This window comes from Mustelus asterias, chromosome 11 (assembly GCF_964213995.1).
Source record: "Mustelus asterias chromosome 11, sMusAst1.hap1.1, whole genome shotgun sequence".
NCBI classification, from domain to species: Eukaryota; Metazoa; Chordata; class Chondrichthyes; order Carcharhiniformes; family Triakidae; genus Mustelus; species Mustelus asterias.
Window position 1 is genome coordinate 104,422,274 of NC_135811.1, and position 14,884 is coordinate 104,437,157.

Consider the following 14,884-nt stretch of genomic DNA (forward strand, 5'->3'; position numbering starts at 1 on the left):
CTTCGGCCCTCCAAGCCTGTGCCGCTCCTTGGTCCAACTAGACCAATCGTTTGCATCCCTCCATTCCCAGGCTTAGATAGGGATCAAGGGACATGGGGGCGGTAGGGGGAACCGGGCCATTGAATTTGATGCCAAAAGAGAAAATGCTGGAAAATCTCAGCAGGTCTGGCAGCGTCTGGAAGGAGAGAAAAGATCTGACGTTTTCTCTCCTTACAGATGCTGCCAGACCTGCTGAGATTTTCCAGCATTTTCTCTTTTGGTTACAGATTCCCGCATCCGCAGTAATTTGCTTTTATTTATTGAATTTGATGATCAGCCAAGATCATAATGAATGCCAGAGCAGGCTTGAAGAGCCGAACGGCCCACTCCTGATTCTAGTTTCTATTTGACTACCCATGTGTAAAAAAACACAAACGTTGGAACATTTAAATAGGTTACAATGCCGATTTGTCAGTCATTCTGTGTTGGTGGATTTAATCACACATTGTTGAAGAGACAGGCACCCAAAATTGGTGGAATAATCTCTGCGTTTACTGGTATATTTGATCATTGGAGATGAACACATTGGAAAGGCAGCCAGTCAGCACCTATCCCTATTGTTCTGGTCACTCCGAGAGGACACAGTTCCACTGATATCCTAACACCCTCAGCACTAATTAACATTCCTCCCCTTTTCCGAAACTAGCCTCCTGTCATAACCTGAAGGTGACGGGAATGAAGAAGCACCCTGAGAGATTTCACCATCTACATTCATCAGAACCTCATACGCCCATCACACCCACCCCCAAAATTATGACCCTCCCTCTTCCTTTTTTCCCAGCGGAGAAACTCAAATAAAATCCGAAACCGAACAGTGCAGGGCACACTCAAGGCGAGAAAACTATGTCGGATTAAGATTGGAGGGGCGTGGATGGTTTTCTTTAGAACAGAGAAGGCTGAGGGGGACATGTTTGAGGTGTATAAGATTATGAGGGGGATGGACAGGGTGAAGAGGAAGCAGCTGTTCCCCTTGGTTGAGGGGTCAATCACGGGTGGGGGGGGGCATAGTTTTAGGGCAAGGGGCAGGAGATTTGAGAAAAAAGAATGACTCACAGGGTTGTGGGAATCTGGATTGTGCTGCCTGGGAAGGTAGTGGAGGCGGGAAACCTTGCAACATTAAAAAAAAAATTCGGACGAACACTTGAACCATCATAAATAAAAGCTAATGACTGCGGATTGGAATCTGAAACTAAAAGAGAAAATGCTGGAAAATCTGGCAACATCTGGTAAGGAGAGAAAAGCGCTGACGTTTCTAGTCTAGATGGCCTTTTGTCACAGCTGGTGAAACATCAACAAAATGTTGAAACATCAAGGAAATGGGACAAGTGCAGGAAAATGGGATTAGCGCGACTGTAATGGTAGTTATTGTCGGTGTAGACTCGATGGGCAGAAGGGCCCTTTCTGCTCTGCACGACTCTATGACTCTATGATGAAGACACAGATGGTTCTTTCGCACAGCCGAGTGGGGCGTTTCGAACCTGTTAAACAGCACAAATGCTCAGATACTCCACTCCAATCGCTGGCCTTTCGGTCTAAGAGCTGAAATGACGCTTATTCACGCCACGTGGCAAGGCTGGGCCTCCACTGAACGTTCAAGATGACACAATGATTTCCGTGGGTATCAAGATGTGCCTCGGTATCCGTATCATGTGTCGGCAGCAAAACAAGGGGAGAAGGATGAGGCTATTAAGGATCAGCCATGGTCGTGATGAATGGCGGAACAGGCTCGAAGGGCCAAAATTGCCTCCTCCTGCTCCTATCTTCTACGTTTTTTATGTCTATGTTTTTCCTCGCTCCACTCGAACCTCTGTGACTATTCTTTTTAACATGGTATAATATGTAGCATTGAATGAGAAGGAGTCCTACCTGCACGAACAATTTTAAACATTAAAAACGCAGCCAATGACGGTAAGTTGTAACTGGATTTGGCAAACCCACCTGCCATCATACTCGGAGTTTGCTAATCTATATATATTATATTTAGATATATATATATTACATGCAGACCTTTCCAAAGCATTGAGACACTGATACTATTGGAAAGAGTTTCAGTCTAAACAGATTTCACCGTTCACCATTTGAAAATAATGAGTTATTTTTTATTAATCTGTTAATATATGTCTGCTTTTCCCCTGGTTGTTTGCAAATGCCGGAAACTATAATATTTGCTGAGTTTATTGGCACCAGTTGCCAAATTGGTACCCAAGTTTAGACCCGTCTACATAAGAACAGTTCGGATACAATTGCACTTGGCTTTATGAAAATTGACTGATAGGATCTTGTAAATAAAAATGACAACATACTCGGCGTATCATTTGCAAATCAGAGGATAAGGGGATGGAAGCCAGTCCCAAGGCTGCCATCTTGCTTTGCAGCTTCTGATCTACTTATTGCCTCATGGTGAAGCCGCAACCTCGGCTCGTCGCGGGTGCCACCGCTTCATCAATCGGCTGGCAGTCAGATTGTTCAGTTCGCGCGAGAGGAGAGAATCCTCACGGGATGTGCAAACCCAACCTGCAAATCCCCGGAGCTGGGACTCTTGAACGTACGCCGGTACAGGCCTCAAAACATGAACTCCCGGTGAAAGTGGCAGGTTCACGGGTTGCACGGTGCTCTCACTGAAACATTGAGAGTGGGTTTTTTTTTGGAAATTGAATGAATTCCTGCCAGTCTAAATAGTCAGACTGACCCGTATGCTGTGTAACCCTGTACAGCGTCAACCCCTTCACTCCAGTGGAATTGGATCCAGAATTGAACCAATGCCAACAAGTTGAGATGGGACTTCAGATTTCAAGAATGCTTACACCCGAAACAGGAAGCTTCAAATACAGGACTATTTTATCCCAACAAAGTATAGAACCTGCTGTGAATGCATCACTGGTCTGTGAAAGCGAAATAGATGGAACCTTCCATCCCAATTGCAATATATTGTTTGCTCGGGAATAACGACTGGTTTTTTAAAAAAGGTTCAACCATACAAGGAAATTATTTAGATAATTAGATACCCGTAACTGTAGGAGATCGTGTTGTAATGGCAGAGTTAGGGATCCAGATGGGATCCGAATATTCTTGTACTTTGCAAATGTCCTCCTCCACAAATACTCTGATGTGGGACATTTGATTTGCCAACACGAGATAGGTCATCTTATCTTAGTGTTTAGAATTTATACATTAACTGGATTTTGTTTTTTTACAAGAAACACCCCGAGTTCGGATAAATAACCCAGGCTTGGATCCTTGTCAAGAATTCCTACCATCTGGACATCTAAAGTCTCCAGAACCAATCCAGAGGTGGCCAACCGTTCTGAATCATTGAGCCGCATCCTATCATCTTCAGGCATTCGAGATGGACAACCTTTACAGATACATCTTTTTATTACTACAGCTTTAAGATATTGTTGTCATTACGTTTTCCCTTATTCTCAGTAACCGTAAAGTGCACATATCACAGTTTCTAAATCCGAAATAATAGTTATATTTTTAGAATCGAATGCTTGATTTGTCTTCCAGCAAATGATTTCCCTCCGGACTTGTTCTTGGTCAAGAGGCTATCATTGCCAAAGGTCGCCCGTCAATGAACATCCACCTGATCACGCTGCATACATCTGGACACAGCTGCAAATAGCTAGATATAGATGGATATAGCTGCAAATAGATAGATATACTGGATAGAGCTGCCAAAAAGCTAGATGGAATAGATCCAAATATGTTGTCCCTGCAACACATTTTCAACATTTCCATTCTGTTTGAGGGGCACTTGGTTTGATTAATTTATTTAATGTGTCATTATAGTATTCATTTGGGGGTGTGTCTCCAACATGCAGCAACAGGAGATCCGAAGACGTGACATACTTTCCACAACATTGCGGAAAGCCGCAGAATGTTGGACGCCTTAGTCCCATCAGATCCAAAGGGAAAATAACACATTGATGCAGTAGCCAAGAAATATTGCTGTGATGTATTAAAATATTACAGAAAGTACCTCCACTAAAATCAATACGCTATGCCTGTCAGACTGTATAGCATTGAGTGTGCTATCAAGTCTATATGAACCTCCCGAATTTATAGCAGTTTAAGCGAAACTCAATGTAATTTCTGAAAATATCAATTCAAAGTTTTGGCGCTATAAAGGACAAAAGTTGTATATGATCTCCATCAAACCAGTTGACTTTGAATACTCAGGCTTATAAACATTTGTCAAGGCTCCAAATATCATTCAGGGAAGGTTTGCTAGACTAATACGTGGAATGGGCGGTGTGTCTTATGAGGAGAGGTTGGACAATCTAGGCTTGTATTCGCTTGAGTTCAGAAGGGTCAGAGGTGACTTGACTGAAACATATAGGATTCTGAGGGATCTTGACAAGAGGGATGTGGAGAAGATGTTTCCTCTTCTGGGACAATCTGGAACTAGGGATTACTGTTCGAAAATAAGGGGGCACCCATTCAAAACGGAGATGCGGCGATTTTTAAAGCTCAGACGGCCTCTCCCTGAACAGGCGGTGGAAATAGAATCTTTGAATATTTCTAAGGCAGAGGTGGATAGATTCTGGTTAAGTAAGGGGGTGGTAGGTTATCGGGGATCGGCAGTCTGCGAATTTGAAGTTATTATCAGATCAGCCATGATCTTATTAAATCGAGGGGCTGCTTCTTGCTTCTTGTTGGTAAGAGACATTTGGCTTTCTCGAGAGTCATAGATTGGCCATTCAAGGCAAAGGTTTACCTGTCTATCACATCAAAAATCTGTTTCCATCATCACTCGCTTTTCCGATAAGACGAATGTCTTCTCAGAGACTCAGAGAAGCGGGGAGGTTCTCCCGGTGTTCTGACCGGCATTTATTCCCCAGTCCACTTCTGAATCAGGTGATCTGGTCACTCGTTTCGTTACAGAGTGTTGGAGCTTGCTTTGTGCAAATTGGTTGCGTTTTTCCTTACATTACACCAGTCACTACACTTCATTGATGGTAAACCGCTTTGGGACATCCTGCGGTTGTGGAAAGTGCCGGGTAAATGTACGTCTTTCTTTACTTTCTATGACCATCCTTTAGCTCCAGTTAGTTCCTCATTCGGAAAATAATGTTGTGCAGAAAATGGGGCAGACGGTCTCTTTAGACTATGTAATCCTGGACTGTGACTGATGTAGCAACCTGGGAACCGCACATTGGCTCCGAAATTGGAGCTCGCTGGTTCGGTTGGGGAGTCATGGAAATGCTGCCCTGAATATGATTCATTGAACATTCTATAATGAAGTGACGAAGTTTATAATTACAGTCTGCAATATACTACACACAGCAAGTATTGGGACCAACATACTTTGAGGGAGAACAAGACTCTGGTCTATTAAACAATTTTACACGAGCTTGTGATGCAATTATATAAGAGTTTGAAAATGAGATGTGACATCCATCACGATGTACCCACCGAACATAGAATTTTTGGCAGTTTCTTGATAGTACATCACAAGGGGTATCCACAGGTTTAGTGTATCAATTTACTATATCAGCTGGCCCTACACAAAACTCGCGTGTTATGATCTTCTTTCCTACCCCCAATCTAGTGATAAGACCGTAAGACGATGAGATCTAGGAACAGGAGCAGGCCGTTCAGCCCCTCGAGCCTGCTCCACCATTCAATAGAATCTTGACTGATCCGACATTCCTCACGTCTACTTTCCTGCACTTTCCCCGTAACTCTTCATTCCCTTACTGATCAAGAATCTATCCATCTCAGCCTTAAATATACACCAGGACTCTGCCCCCGCAGCTCTCTGTGGCAAGGCGTTCCAAAGACTCACAACGCTCTAAGAGAAGAAATTCTTCCTCATCTCAGTCTTAAATTGGCGACCCTTTATTCTGAGACGATGCCCTCTGGTCCTAGACTCTCCCATAAGGGGAAACACCCTCTCAGCATTTACCTTGTCAAGCCCTTTAAGAATCCTCTACGTTTCAATGAGATCACCTCTCATTCTTCTAAATCCCAATGAGCCCAGTCCCAACCTGTTTAACCTTTGCTCACAAGACAACCCTTCCATACCGGGGATCATCCGAGTGAACCTTCTCTGAACAGCCTGCAATGAAATAATATCTTTGCTTAAATAAGGGGACCAACATTCTCACTCCAGATGTGATCTCACCAGTATCTTGTAGATACTTCCTGAGAACTATGTACAAGCTCGTGAAGAATGAAAACATAAACTGATGCATGTTCTATTGCCCTTATACACAGATTCTAAAGGACTTGTAAATACAATACTAGTGTTTTCCTTGCATAGCGGTAGTAGACATGAAGACCACACATTTTATTTCTCCATATGGTTTCGATGACTGACAAAGCTTTGTGCTCACATTGTGGTTAGTGCTGTTAATGTTTTGCCAAATGTGGCAAAGATGACAGTCCATGTGTCTCGTTTCCAATAGAATTAAATATATTCCTGTTAAAGATTCAACCCGTCCTCAGAATGTTTCAGGGCGTGTTTTCATGTGGCTGGAGCAATTCAACAAGAAGTGCAAATGTATGCATATTGCTTACAGAGAGGCTGGCTAGAATGTAGGATTCTTGCTGCAGAGCATTGGTGAAGTATATTGGGGGGGGGGGGCGGGGTCTAGTTATTTGAAGTAAGAGGATTATATGATGTAAAGAACAAGGCGTTAGACTCGGCGATTGGTGTGGCGAAAATTCCCGCGCGGACATGATGGCCCGAATGGTTTTTGTGTGTGCTGCAACATTAATTGATTCTGTGTATGTTGTCTAACTTCGTACGGTTTGTTCTGGAGGTAAGGTACGATTTTATCTTTTGAAGTCTAGAGTTTAATTACCATCCTTAGCGAGCGCTACAGTGGTGAACTTGGAGAACATTGGCGCTACATTGGCGTACTTGCTTGAGATCACAGATAGACAGTCAACAGTAGGGTATTGAAAATGGTTTCAACTTGAATCCAACTGAACGCTTATGAAAGTCTGAATCCACTGGGTTTCCATCCAAATAGCTTTCTCGATATTTGGTTTGATATCATGCCCAGTGCAACATTGGGCCCAAACGGAAAACAATATGCTAAGACACTAAGGAATCTCGGAAGAAATGTGAAGACCAGTTCCATTGAAAATAATGAAGCCCAGTGTTTAATATTTAACATGTTTCTGATCCTGAACCTTCACGTGTACTTTTGATTTGTTGTTTGAATACGTCCTTTTAATTAAAAAGAAATTGTGAGCCCACCGAGCCTTTAACTGTGACAATTGATCGGTACATGCACTATAAAAATGAGCAGATGTTAACCCGATGGCCAAAGTTAAACATGCAATGCTCCACTCTGCTGACGGCTATCATAATAGCAATTGAGCCCGGCGATTGAAGCGAAAACTATTTTGTCCAGCAATAGACTCTGGGTTACTGCAATCCCAGTTTAAGTTTCGATGCGCGGATGTCCATTGGAATAGGTGAGGTTAAAGGCCGCAGAGGAATAAGGAACCAATTTTCCAGTCAAATATCTGTAGGGATTGTTTGGGAGGGTTCCGCCTGATTTCCCAACAGTTGTGACATGACCTATTCACCCACAGAAAACAAACTCCTCTACCTAGCAGCAATGCAAGTGCTTCCAATGAAAACCATCAGCTCTGCTGACCCGAGCCACAACATTCAAACAAACTTGTTTGTCGTGTTATCATTCTAAAAATGTGTCAACTCTGACCAAGAGTCATCCTGACTCGAAACGCTAGCTCTGTTTCTCTCCCCACAGGTGCTGTCAGACCTGCAGAGATTTTCCAGCATTTTCTGTTCTATTGTGATAAAATGTTGGTGCGGTTCTGACTTTAACATCAGAACTAGGAGCAGGGCAGTTAAGGCCTTCGGGCCTGCTCCACCATTCAATGCGATCATGGCTGACCTCATCTCGGCCTCAACGCCACTTACCTGCCCGTTTACTATAGCCCGTTCAAACCCATTATTCATTAAAAAAATCTTTATCCTCCTTAAATTTATGATGTGGAGGCACTCACCTGATAAAGGAGCGGCGCTCCGAAAGCTCGTGCTACCAAATAAACCTATTGGACTTTAACCTAGTGTTGTGAGACTTCTTACTCTCCTTAAATTTACTCTGTGTCCTGGCATTCACCGCTCTCTGAGGCAGTGAATTCCACAGATTCGCGACCTTTTGGGAGGAATAATTACTCCTCATCCCTGTTTTAAATCTGCCACCCCTCATTCTCAAATTCTGACCTCTCGTTCCAGATTTCTTCATCCTCTCGAAATGAACCCCCGTTAATGGTGTTATTTAAAAACAAAACCCACGACCCATGTGCTATTGACACATTTATTCTCAGGCCAATTGTTCAAATAGGAACGCCTCCTAAAAAGAAAAGACGATATTGTTTGGAATGTTATCTCATTTCATTACCATAGGAATAACATCTTTCTCTCTATCACAAGCAGTTGGACTCACTGTGAACGTAACAAAAGTCTAAATCCTTTGACCCGAGTCGTGTTATAAAACCATAATTTGCATTGTTTTTTGCATTGGCGCCTGCTGTCACATTATCGCATTGCTGGCGCTAAGTTCTTGAAGAAATGAATGGGAAGGATCCCCGTCAACTATGCTCTGACTGGCATTCACTCACGCGTGGAAGGAAGATCACAAGAAACAAACCCTGAAGAAGCAATAGTCACATCAAACGTTTCAACTTGTCCTTGTGGTACCTGGTGCTAGAAGTTACTTTTTATGTAGACCATGAATGCAACAAATGCCTCACCTGTCAGAAAATAAACTTATGTCATTGTCCAACGTGCAGCCTCTGGTCTCTGCGCCAGATACACATTTTCCCTAGTAGACTGGGAACTCGGATCGCGGATCTTTCCAGATTATACTGTGTGTGTACAGAGGTGCAGTGCACATAATGCGTCGAAAGCTTTTGTTAGGTTAAGTCAACCTTGCCGCCAAAAAAAAACATATATCAGAATGTGTACTTAACACGCACTCAGCACTCAAAATTGGCAACTTGTCACCATCAACCATCGTGTAGTCATAGAGAAAAGAAATGTTTATTATCGTTGAAAGATATATTTGAGTATTTATCGGTCGGTTCACTATTCTGGCTGGAGTGTGTCCAAGATTAGAACTTCAAAGGACATCCGCGTGTGTTTCAAAGTTCCTCTGGCAACAGACGCCCAAGGACTTTGACCACTTGGGGATTAAACCCTGTGAAGAACATTCATCAATGAATTAGGAAGTATTGAGGCAACCCTGGAAAATTACCCTTTATCAAAAAGTCATTGCCGCCTAAACATGGAAATTGCATTTCAGAATTCCCATTGCGTTGTCATGCTCACGATTTACTCTGGAGAAACCCACAATCCAACACTTTATTCTGAATGTCGAAAGTGGGTCCGATTGTATATAAACCATCTAGCCTCCATAAAGTGAAGTTGGCGGCTCCTGTTTACTTAAAGGAAAATATCTTCCACGTGAACCAACATGTGTTTCCCCTTCCCCCCCCCCCTTGCCTCCTGTGCTAAATTTATGCAAAATCTCTTATCTCCAGGACGCAAATACAGGAATGGAACAATGCCAAGTCAACCTCTTCGACACAACTGAGTGTGGAATGAGCTGCCGGATAAAGTGGTAAATGCTTTTAACATTTAAGAAAAACTTGGACGGGTTCATGGATGAGAGGGGTGTGGAGGGATATGGTCCAAGTGCAGGTCAGTGGGACTAGGCAAAAAATGGTTCGGCACAGACAAGAAGGGCCAAAAGGCCTGTTTCTGAGCTGTAATTTTCTATGGTTCTATGGTTCTAACTGCAGTAAAACTGGGGGTCATTTGATCGCGTTCTCTCCTCTGAGCCAGGCGGGTTGTTGGTTCAGGTCTCACGGCAGGAATTGAACTCATTATTCTAGGCTGACACTCCAGTGCAATGCCGAGGGAGTGCTCCACTGTCGGAAGTGCAGTCCTTCGGATGCGGTCTTGAAATCAGGACCTAAAATATCATGGCATCATTTGGAAGAAAAGTAGGAATGCTATTGTGACCAACATTGTTCTCTCGGTCGATATCACGAAGTCATTATCACATTGCTTGTTTGTGGGAGCTCAATCCACGCAACTTGCTGCCGCGTTTCCTACTTTATGTAATGACCACTTCAAAGAAGTTGTTCATTGGTTGTAAAGCACTTGAGCCGTTTGGTGGCAAAGGCTCTGTACACCATCACCTAGAAGTTCCCCTCCAAGGCACTCACCATCCTAACTGGGAAATATATCACGTTCCGTCACTGTCGCTGGGTGAAAATCGTGGAAATCCGTCCATCAGTTTACGTATACCTACACCGCATGGACTGCAGCGATTCAAGAAGGCAGCTCACCACCACCTTCTTAAGGGCAATTATTAGAAACATAGGAACGGGGTTAAGCCATTCAACCCTTCATTCAGTGAGATCATGGCCGATCGGTGGACTAACTCCATACACCTGCCTTTGGCCCATAACCCTTAATACCTTTGCTTAACAAAAAATGTATCTATTGATGGGCAATGGATGCTGGCATAGCCAGCGAACCCACGTCCCTCAAATGAATTAAAATATATATATATATACATGCAAGTCGTTCTTTGTGGGGGGAAAAATACCCTCCTGCAGACATTGCCCATTGAAACCACAAAGGGGATGGTGTTTACAATGACCAACTGTCGTATTTGCAAATTAATAATCCAGAGCGTTTTAGTAAAGTTTAGGATTATTTTCTCCTCACTTGGATTCTGGGTCATATTATCAAATGCATTTACTTGATGCGGCTAATGATCAATCCGTTTCTATTGTGTTTCTCTGCCTTTTCATTGTTTACCAAATTTCCTTTTCAATATTCCACACTGTACCTGGTTAGATATGATTATTTTACAGCGACACTGCCTTGCTCAACACCATCTATTCCGCTATGCCAACTATTTCATTAAAGGCAATTGAACCTGTTTCGTTATTATTAGTGTCTGCAACCTATTTATCAGCAGCTATATGGGGGGTCATCACAGATGTTTTGTGTACCATTGTAACTTGAAATATAAAGGGAAGCATTCATGCTTTCCAAATGCTATGATAATATCAGAGTAGTCGGGCGAAGCCTATATCTGCTTAATCAAAAATAACCCAATGCACTGTTAAATTATTCTTTCCCATGCCGTACAACTAACTGTGGAGTCTTCCGTTCCTTTGATCTATGCTTCCCCTAACAATCTATAAGCTTTTAATGCCCAATATTGGGGTCGTCGAAGCAACATTTCTTACCACACCTCTCATTCTTTCTTCCGCTTTTAATCTTGCTGTTAGTTCTTCCTCCGGATTTTGATGTTTTCCCCAATATGAATCCTTAAATGAACATGCTTCCAAAAAAAGTCGCGTGTTCGCGCAGGCATTTGAGTTCGAAGGCCGATTCCGGACCACACAATCCAGGCTGACAGCTCAAAGCAGAGGTGAAAGAGTGCCACACTGTCAGAGATACCGTCTTTTGGAGGAAGGGTTAATCCGAGGCATCCTCTGCCCTTCTGGGAGTACCCGCGAGATCTGACGGGCAGGAGATTGGGAGGTCACCCGGAATCCTCGTCCATAATTACATCTAAATTAGCATCACTCAAAGCAGATGATCTGGGCATGATATCATTGCTGTTTATGGGAGCTTGCTGAACGTAATGTGGCTGTCTGACTTTCCACCCTTTGAAATCGAAAGAGAAAATGGGGTCATCTGGACTTGAAACGTCAGCTCTTTTCTCTCCTTACAGATGCTGCCAGACCCGCTGGGATTTTCCAGCATTTTCTCTTTTGGTTTCAGATTCCAGCATCCGCAGCAATTTGCTTTTATCGACTACCCTTTGAAAGTATTCAAATGTCTGCAAAGTCTCCGGGGTGTTTTTAAGTCCTGACTGGTGCAACAACATACACGTTATTTCCATTCTTTCCGTCCAATTGTATATATCCATAATAGTTGTTCTGTTCCTGTTAGTTTCATTCAAAATAATATATTCTCCATAAAGCACTCCGGGGTGGTAGTAATTATATACACAAAAAAGCAACCTCTAACCTGCGTTTCGGTTCCAAAATGTTGACATTTCATCTTCTTTGACGTTTCCAGAATACGAGTTTGCTTCATGTACTTTTCTTTTTTTTAATACTTTTCCAATTCAATCAAATTAAATCCAATTCAGAGTCTCAACAAGTTGAGACATTTCAGATCCAGGCTGACAAGACAGGACGGGAGACCAAAACCACCCTGTCCTGGGCCCGATCTACATGAGTCAAGCTGATTGGAGAAGGGGGAGGATCCTCCTCCAAGACTTGAGCTCATTTGCATCTTAGCCAAAAGGCCGAGATGCCGCTTTTAAAAATTGCTTCATATGAAACATATGAAGCCTCAGCGTAACCTAATGACCTCAACCAAGTGCAGGCGATCCATACTACACTTGATCTTCGCCAAAAGGCCGAGAAGCGGAAATTCTCAGCGGGCGTAGGTTGGAATTCTGGGCTGTGTGTGTTCTGCGGAGGTGGGGGAGGGGAAGGAACAGCTGTATATTCGCTCTGGCTTTAAAACTGCCCTTGTCCCTCTCTCAGTATCCCTGTGCCTGCTTGTGTTGAAAGAAAGTCTTGGGATCTCACCTACATCAATCAAACTCAACGAAGATCAATGGGAACAAATAGTGGAGTTCAAATTGTCAGTTGATCCTGAAATCAAGGAGGGATTTTTGTTTTCTCTTGGTTCATTTTGACCTCATTAGTGCAACAGTCAATATGCATCTACAACTTTGGAGAGAGTGTGACATAATCTGATCATCAATGCCCACTGGTCATTTACAGCAAGACTTGTGTGGCGATATGGAAAGACCAACGCAGCAATTGGCTGGTATATAAGGTCTGTAAAAGTGTGACAAAAACAATTGGCTGCAACTGACCCACTTTTCACGGTTCCGACAACATTGGTTGCTATATTCCTGTCAACGGCGACTCATGTTTGCGGTTAATTCAGTGCTGAGGAGAGACGGTTTGGGGTTGTCTACTGGGTGCGGGGGGGAGGGTGGGGGGAGGAAGTGGGGGATGGGGATGGCTTCTCTGGAAGTCCGCAATTTCGAACTGTACACCCCCTCCCTACTCAAGTGTACGCAAACAAGAGTCTGCGCCCTTGACCACCCCCCCCCCCCCGCTCCCCACATCCCCCGCCTCCGCCCAGCTAGATCCTGAATGTAAAAATAAAAGTGAGGTTTACCACCGACAGATTGATGCGATTGTCAGCCGTCATCTCCAACCATCTGTTTCTTTTAACCTTCGGGAAAACGTGGCAAATGGAGGTGTCACCAACTGAGAACTGTCGACTATGGAACTCCCGCCAACTTCTATTGAGTTCAAGATGTAGTCGTTCGCTTTCTCCTCGGCATCCAAGCAATCAAAATCAGATCTATTTAACATTGTACAATCCCCCCCCCCATCCTCCTCCCCCCACTCCTCCCCCGCCCCCCCCCACTCCCCCCCTCCCCCCCACCCCCTACCAAACAAAACTCAGATTGTTCTCTGTGGCTTCTTTGCAGGAGGTTCCCGGTGTAAATATATTTTCTAACCAGCCAATTCATCTACCAGGTGAAGGAGCCATGGCAAAATATGCCAGTAAATATACTGGCAAAATGTGTGCACCTATTGCAACTCATGCCACGCAAATGGGCCATAAGATGTGAAAAATTCAGTTTACTCCAAAATATAAGTGGCTATCCTTTCTCAATTCGGTTCGAGAATAATTGCAAGTCAATCACTCTGTTCGTTATCATTTGGTTCATTTACAAGATTGACTTGGCAGGTACCTATCAAATTGCGTGGAGTATTAAAGCGGTTATAACCTTGCCCCTCCCCCCACCCCAACTCCACAAGCAATCAATGAGATATGTAGAAAGGTCATAAATAACAAAACAATATTATGCTTGAACTAAGTAGGTCAAGGTATGAAGACCTAGTTCAAGGTGGTTATTGGATAGGCACATGGAGCACACCAGGATGATAGGGAGTGGGATAGCTTGATCTTGGTTTCAGATAAAGCTCGGCACAACATCGTGGGCCGAAGGGCCTGTTCTGTGCTGTACTGTTCTATGTTCTATGTTCTAAGGTGGTTTCCTTTCACTCGTAAACTGTTAGATTGGAATGGACCTGCCCCCCTCCCCTCCGCCGCCCCCCGCCCCCCCCCCCCCTCCGCCTCCGCCAGTTGAATAAAGACATTATTCCATTATCCAGGATATTATCAGGATATTGCCAAGCAAACCAGTCATCTTTCAATAGCCTAAGGTGTCGTGGAGAAACTTGATGCAGAGCTTAACTGTCCAACCCTTTGTTTGATTATCATGTTGAATATGCTGGTGTGAATAATTGTGATCTTTTAAATCATGGAATCCATCAGGCGTTTAGTTGTTGAAGTTCTAGCCTCCAACATTAATCGTTGGGCCATAAAAACTTAACATCGTTGATTAATTTTAGCAAAATATTTCATCATTACAATACATTTTAAAGCCGCAACGACGTTTGTTGTAGCTTACTGAATACCTGGAGAGGGAGCGATTCTATATAATGAATACCTATAAAATATATCATGAATTTTGCCACCTAAATGCTAATTGACTTGAATTTCAGCTATCTGCCATATTCTTTAAATCCACCCTGGGAGATGCCCTGGGAATACCAGGAATACCGGAGGATCGGGAGGAGAGAAAAAGGGAGGGGGTCGCAAGGATGAAGTGTTTAGTGACTCTCTGGCCATTTAACCTGGTGTTGTGAAACTTCTTACCATCATTGTGTGGGGCAGACTTGATAGACCAGTTGGTCTTTTCCTGCCGGGGAGTTTCATATG